A 6642-nucleotide genomic window follows, 5' to 3' on the forward strand; every position below is an offset into this window, starting at 1 on the left:
GGATGGGTGTGTCAGAGGCAGTGCGGTTGGTGCAGGATAGAGCAGGGTTTAGGGCTGTTGTGCATAGGGTCGCTATGAGTCGCAAATGACTCAACGGCACATAACAACAACAACAACATGAAGGTGGTATCATTTCTATTGTACAAATGAGACTATGGTGAGCCTCCAAGAGTAAGTGATGATTCAAGGGCATAGAACCAAGGAAGGAAACAGGTTTAAATCTTTGGTCTCAGATACCCTAAGGATGTTGTAACAAGTTTTTGTCCTGAAGATATGCCTCTCCTCTCTGTTCCTTTACCAACCTGTCTAGTGGGTCGTCCCTCCTTGATGTCAAAGATCCATGTCCAGTGGAGGAATCTATGACTCAGATCTTCTTTCAAAAGAGTGGTGCAAGAGCCACACCACTGCCCATCAACATTTCTGAACCTGTCAATACTGTCACAAGTCTTAAACCATAATTAATTACACATAGACATATTACAAAAGCCAATTATAATTTATTGATTAATTAAATAATTAATAATAATAATAATAATCCATTGCAATTTGTCTACATTGCAATTAATAAATTCATCACATGTTGATTCATTAATTCCTAGCAAGCACTAAACAGTTAATTGCAATTTATGTACATTGCAATTCATAAATTCATCACAACTTATTGATTCCTTAATAGTGGGGAACACTCACTCACCCCAGGGATCCCAACTCATCTCCTTCTTTTGCCTCTCATAGTCCTCAGCTAATTCAGCAGTTCACGACCATCGGTGTATGTAGCCAGAGTTCTCTGCTGTCACAACAGTTTATGTCCATCAGCATGGCCAGAATCCTTGGCTCTGAAAAGAGCCTTTGGGTCTTCAATGTTCAGCTCAGTGTTCAGCCCATTGTACAGTTTTAGTTGGGATCCCAGAGTTTATATACTTTTGGGGGGTATTACATTTTCAACCAGCAACATTCAAACTTTGGATTTCATTATATTCAACCAATAATATTAAGAATAAGAACAATCAAACTTCGGGTTTTACCAACCATATTAGTTTCAAAATAAGTTGTATAACCAATCATATTAGTTCCAAAACAACATGGGTTTGACCAGTCATGTTCTATGCCAGTTGTGTTCCCTAGGTAACATTGGAAGTAACAAGTCACCATTCCTTATCAGGGGCCTACACATGTTGTGGCCAGTGAGGACTCAGGGCTATTAAGGGTCTATTTGGGCATGTTAAATTGTTTCCTGCATATTTCTTATTCTTATTTCTAACATATAACATATTTTCTTACACTTAACTGCTCATAACACCATACCAGAGGTGCCTCTAACTGTCAAGTTCATTAGATATGCCAGGTGGCTTTACAAACTTTAGCTTGAGTCATTGCAGCCATCACAAGGGCAAGCAGAGGCTGTGGGGCCGGGACTCTGTCCCAGGCTGACCTGTAATCCAGTCTGACCTTGCACTGTTGAAGTAGGGTGAAGGATGACTTTGGGCTTAGCTGCAACTGGGCTCACATCCCAGTGCATTTGTTTACCAAGGCTTGTCGGTGTGCCAGATGTTGGATACAGCATTGGACAAGACAAGCCCTGTGTTTGCCTTCATAGGCTGTCAGTTCAATGGGGGTACAGTCCCGGAAAGATCCTCCAAGCAGCAAATGGTGTAAAGAAGTGACCATGTGAAGGGACCTGGGAAAGTAAGGAGATATCTTGAGAAAACCTTATAGCCTTTTAGGAGAAGAACTTGAGGAATGGGAGAGAACGAGAGAAAACTATTCCTGACTCGGGAATGAAATAAACAAAGATCCTGTAGTGGAGGAACAACTTTCTGGGCTTTGCAAGAAGTTTGCAACTGGCTGTTGTTAACTTATGTCTCAACAGTTCAAACCAATCTAGTGACTGTGAAGAAGAAAGATCTGGCTATCTGCTTCCACAAAGACTATTGTTCTTGGGTGTCTGGACTTGAATTTTTTTACTCAAAATGACAGAGTGGAACTGCTTGTCAGCGATCTTCACCGAAGTGTGGGGGGCGGGGGGGAGATGGGAAGCAGGGAATCACTGGATTTCTCTCTCATATAGGCTCTGGGTGGGTTCACACTGCCAGACGTCCCAGTTAGCATCTGAAAAGTTAACTATTTGCACCACCAGGGCACCTTTCTAGAAGAATAAAATCAAGACATGCATGGAGCAGTTGGATGCTGTAACATGAGTCTCCCTGAGTGGGTGTCAAGTTGAGGGCAGTGCCTCGTTTGCTTGTTTAATGAGGCCAGAGGGAATTGGCCTCGTGACTCTGAGTAATTGAAGGTCTCAGACTGTGGCTAGACACAGAGAACAGAGAAGGTTGCCAGCTCCTGTTCAGAGGAGTCTGAACAGGTGGACTGTAAGCATAAAGGGACAGGAGTGAGGACAGAGTGAGAATGTGGAAAGAAGTGAGTGCAACTGAAATGGTATGATGTTGAACTGATGTCTTTTCCTTCATTGTTGTTGTTGTTGTGCACCATGAGTCGGAACTTACTCATAGCTGACCATCTAGGGGGTTTTCAGAGCCTTTTAATTGTATGGGAGGAGAATGTCCATTTTTCTCCCACAGAGCAGCTAGTGTATTTGAACTTCAAACCTTTGGGTTGACAGCACAGCTCCTTACAACAAAGCCACCAAAACTCACTTCGAAGGTCTAGATTTTGTTTATGCTATAACAGAGATGAAAATTATCATACATGTGAAAATGCCCAGTGGGGGTAAGATTCTCTAGGGCAGACATCTTACTTTTCCTGTTTCCCAAGTACCATTAAAAGAAAGCTGGGGACAGGATGACTTTGTAGTGATTTCCTCGCACTAAATCAGCCATGCCCCATCTAGGCCACTTCCGGCTTCAGGTCATACTTCCCTCTCTTCTTTTCCCTCCCACCCCTCAATTTCATTTTGATTCTGAGATCATAGCCATGACCAATTTCTCATTGCCATGACAACTGCCATTAAATGAGCCATAGGATTCAAGCTGATAACAGAAACCAAATGACTAACTGCCTCATTTTCCTATCTCTGTCCAGTGTACCAAAGTCTTCTTAACTGGAAGAAGGAAGACGGAGGCTCTTGGGATGGGAAACCTTAGAAGAGACAGGAAGATGGGGCAAGAAGAGGAAACTGCCTTTTGCCTTGTGGCCTGGGGTTGGTGGAAAAGCTGTGTTTCTGCAGTAATGAGTAGTTTCTGAGCTGTCTGCTTGAGGGTACTGGACTTCCCACAGCCTGAGTGGGAGAAAGGAGAAAACAAGGGGAGAGAAAGGCATACTGAGGGAGTGGGCGGGGGATGAAGGAATCAAATCATGCTATCCTGGGGCTCCACGTCTCATGAGCTCTACTCTAAAAGGGGTTCTTCCCATGTGGAGAAGGCAACTTTTCTCCCTTCATGGAGGGTTACCCAGTTAAATTTGAATTTCGGACAATTAATCATTTTTCAGAATAAGTATTTATTGCTAAGGAGCCCTGATGGCATAGCAATTAAGTGATTGGCTGCTAACTGAAAAGTCAGTGGTTCAAACATACATATGGTTAGAATATGTATCTACCTACTTCTGTAAAGATTACAACCTCAAAATCAGTGCTGTTGAATCAGAACAGACTCATAGCTGACCCTCCAGTAGGTTTTCAAAGGTTATAAATTGTACAGGAGGTTATTACCCATCTTTTCCCATCAGAGAGATGGTGGATTTAAACTGCCCATCTTTGCTTGGTAGCATAAGTACCTACCCACCTGGTCACTAGAGCTCCTTGGAAACCCTATGAGTCAGTTCTGCCCTGTTCTTTAGAGTCACAATGAGTCAGAATAGACCCTAAAGCAATGAATCAGGAATAGGACAAGTAGAGATTGACTTAAACATGAGCAGGGTGTTACTAAAGTGCCAAAGGGGTGCCAACAGTTAGCTGTTATTATAAAGTTTAAAGATGTGTGTCTACCCAGAGACGCCTTGGAAGAAAGCCCTAAGTTTACTTGTAAAATCTCAGTCATTGAAAATAATTGCAGGTAAGTACTACCATGTCTGCTCCAATCGGCATTGGTGCTTCTACCTGGCAATGGTCGACTGCCCATTGTTGTTCCCAAGAAAGATGATCCAGCAGAATGTGGAAAATGGATCAATATCACATGTAAGCAAAATACTGCTGAAGGTCATGCAAAACCGGCTACAATAGTGCATAGATAGGAAACTTCCAGAAGGTCAAGCAGGATTTAGAAGAGGTTGTGGCACCAGGGATATCATGGATCCTGGCTGAAATTACAGAATACCAGAAGAATGTCTATTTATGTTTTGTTGATTGTGCCAAGGCATTTGATTGTGTCGATCATGACAAGTTGTGGCTGACATTGAGAAGAATGAAAATCCCAGAGCATTTAAATTTGCTCATGTGAAACCTATACCTAGACCAAGAGGCTGTTGTGTGAATACAACAAAGAAATACTACAGGGCTTAAAATTAAGAGGGAAGTGTGTCAGGGTTGTATTCTATCTCTATACCTATTCAATCTATACACTGAGTAAATTATTTGAGAATCTAGAATCTATGACAAAGAAATTGGCATCAAGATTTGAAGAAGATTCATCAATAAACTGTGTTATGTAGATGACACAGCATTGCTTGTTGAAATGAGGAGGACTTGAAGCACTTATTATGGAAGATAAAAGGATACAGCCTTCAATAATGATTGTATATTAATATCAAGAAAATAAATTCTCACCATTGAGCCAACAAACAACATTATGATAGATGGAGAAAATATTAAAGTTGTCAATTATTTCACTTTGTTTGAATCTATAATCAACACCCTTGATACCAGTAGTCAGGTAATCAGGAAATGTTTTACACTAGGAAAGTCTGCAGTCAGACTGCAATCATTAAAGAAAGTCTGCAATCATTGAAGAGCAATGATTCAGATCATGGTCTTACTGATCCCTTGCTATGGATCTGAGAGATGAAGAATGAATAAAGAAGACAGAAGAAGAATTGATGTCTTTGAATTTTGCTGTTGGAGAAGAATATTGAATATCCCATGGATTACCAAAAGAACACACAAATAGGTCTTACAGAAAGTACAGCCAGATTGTTCCTTGGAGGCAAAGATGATAAAGCTTCATCTCACATACTTCGGGCATGTTGCTAAGAGAAGCTATTGCTTGGAGAGGAACATCATACTTGAAAAGAGATGGTATACGAGGGGAAGACCTTCAACGAGGCAGATTGACGGTGACTGCTGCAATTGGCTCTAGTGTGTGAGAGATTGTGATGATAGCACTGGATAGGACAGGGTTCAGATCTGTTGTTCTTAGGTTCACAATGGGTCATACTCAACTGGACGGCACATAACAATGACAGTACAACATGACATTTTTTCCCAAGCCTAGTCTGTCTGTATACCTACTAGCCTATCATGATAATATATCTGCTCTGCTGGTTTGTCATGATAATATATCTTAAGTGTGTGAAATTAAATCTCACAGCCTTGACTTCTAAGGAGCACCTTGGCCACATTTCTCCCAAGAAAGACTTGTTTGGGATTTTGGTGATCCATGGTATAGTCAAAGGAGCTCTGGTGGTAAGGAGTTGCCCTGCCAACCCACAGGCAAGCAGTTCAAATCCACAAGATACTCCACGGGAGATCTCCTGATAGCAGATTTTCCCAGTGCTGTACATCTCTTGATCTCTTGACTGCAAGTACTATGAGTGTTGATTATGGATTCAAACAAGATTAAATCATTGACAACTTCAATCTTTTCTCCATCTATCAACAATGTTGTCTATTGGATAAGTGTGAGGATTTTTGTTCTATTGATGTTGAGACACAATCGATTCTGCAGCAAGTGCCTCAAGTCCTCCTCACTTTCAAGTGACCAAAGTTCATCATCCACATAACACAAGTTGTTGATAAGTTTCTCAGCAAACAGACTGAATAAGTATGGATAAATGACACAGCCCTGACACAACACCTTTTCCGATTATAAACTATGCAGTGCTCCCTTGCTTTGATTGGACAGCAGCTTCTTGGTCTAGGTATAGATTCTATATAAGCATAATTAAGTGGTCACATTCTTCTCAATGATAGCCGTAACTTGTTCTGATCCATACAGTCAAATGCCTTTGCTTAGTCAATGAAGCATAAATAGGTATCTTCTAGTATTCTTTATTTTCAGCCAGGATCCATTATACATTAGCAATGATTTCCGTGGTGTCATGGCTTCTTCTAAACTGAACCTGAACTTCTGGCAGTTCTCTGTCATTGCACTATTATCACCAGTTTTAGATGATCTTCAGCAATATTCTGCTTGTGTGCCATAAGAAAATGTTTAAATGCTAGATCTTATTGATTAAAGCAGGATAGGACCAACCAGAAGCTTCAACCTTATTTTCAGGTGGAGAAACTAAAGATCGATTGCTTTCCCAAGCAATCTGGCCAAGAAGTGAGTCACACTAGAGAGGGGCTAGAACAACAAGTCACCACCAGGCGTCAGGCGTGTGCTGCTTTAAATACTGGACAATGCTTCCCTGAAGATTATAATAAAGCTCACCAAGAGTCAGAATTGATGCAAAGGGGTTGTTTTGTTGTCTTCCTTCCTTCCTTCCTTCCTTCCTTCCTTCCTTCCTTCCTTCCTTCCTTCCTTCCTT

Source organism: Elephantulus edwardii, unplaced genomic scaffold (assembly GCF_000299155.1).
Source record: "Elephantulus edwardii isolate Elephantulus edwardi_28Jun2011 unplaced genomic scaffold, EleEdw1.0 scaffold00130, whole genome shotgun sequence".
Classification (NCBI taxonomy): domain Eukaryota; kingdom Metazoa; phylum Chordata; class Mammalia; order Macroscelidea; family Macroscelididae; genus Elephantulus; species Elephantulus edwardii.